The following is a 1,106-nucleotide window of genomic DNA, read 5'->3' on the forward strand; positions in this document are numbered from 1 at the left end:
CAAAGAGGTGTATTCTCATGGAGGATTTTTAAATAAACAAGTTTAATGAAATGGCTCAAAACTCAAGGTAATGTAAACTGATTTCTATGCTTTCAATGAAAACTGAATAAAAATCACCTTTCGGAGATAGTGTCACTCAGAATAATGATGAGTTTCGTGAGATAAGTCGCATGCTAAAATATCAGAAAAAGTGTAAAAAATGTACCTTTCTATATCCACCATTGTCTACATCGGAAGAACATCTTTCGACTGTTGAAAAATGGAATCGACCTCTAATTGCACATTTATTCTATTATTTTCTTTCTAATACTTTGTTACCCACTTTGCCTTAATAAACTCAAAATTATTCTGAGCGGGTTTCATATCTGGAATGTCATCTTTATTCAATTTTCATTAATATCATAGCAATTCTTTTAAATTAACTTACATTTTTGATCATTAAACAGCGTGATGGCTCCTCTAATCTTCTAAATACCTTTAACAAACGTGTTTAAAAAAATCATATTTTTAAATATATAAAAATTTTAAAAACTATAATGCATTCTAAAAATGCTGTCAACCATACTAGAATTTTTAAAAAAATTTTCCACCATTTCCTTAGCTCTTGCATCATGTGAAAGTACAGGTTCCTATGTAGTGGGCCTAACTACATCATTTTTCTCCGTATTTTGGTTAACACCTCTGAATACATTTTTTTTTACAAAACTCAAAAAAGCATAATATTTATCAGAAAGCTTAGCAGATTCATGTAAACTTCAATGAAATTCTTTGATATTTTTTTTGCAGAGCAAGATCATTTAGGGCGCAATTCAGTGGGCTATCGAAAACCCGAAAACTAAGAGTGGGAGGGAGGGGGCTGGTGCAGCTGACCTTTAAATTTTAGTATGTATACGATACAGTCGCTTAAATTATTCGTGATTTTTATTTATCTTTTTGCAGTCGCGTTTTTTAATTTTTAATTGGTGTAATCTTGCAATGTGATATAATCTTTTAATCTTATAATATGTAAAAATGTAAGTACTCTTCGGTTTCATTGATTAGTATGAAATTCGGAAAAAAATTAATTTGAGTATACATTATCCATTTTTAGCAAACATAGCACACGA

Source organism: Belonocnema kinseyi, chromosome 9, assembly GCF_010883055.1.
Source record: "Belonocnema kinseyi isolate 2016_QV_RU_SX_M_011 chromosome 9, B_treatae_v1, whole genome shotgun sequence".
Taxonomy (NCBI): Eukaryota; Metazoa; Arthropoda; class Insecta; order Hymenoptera; family Cynipidae; genus Belonocnema; species Belonocnema kinseyi.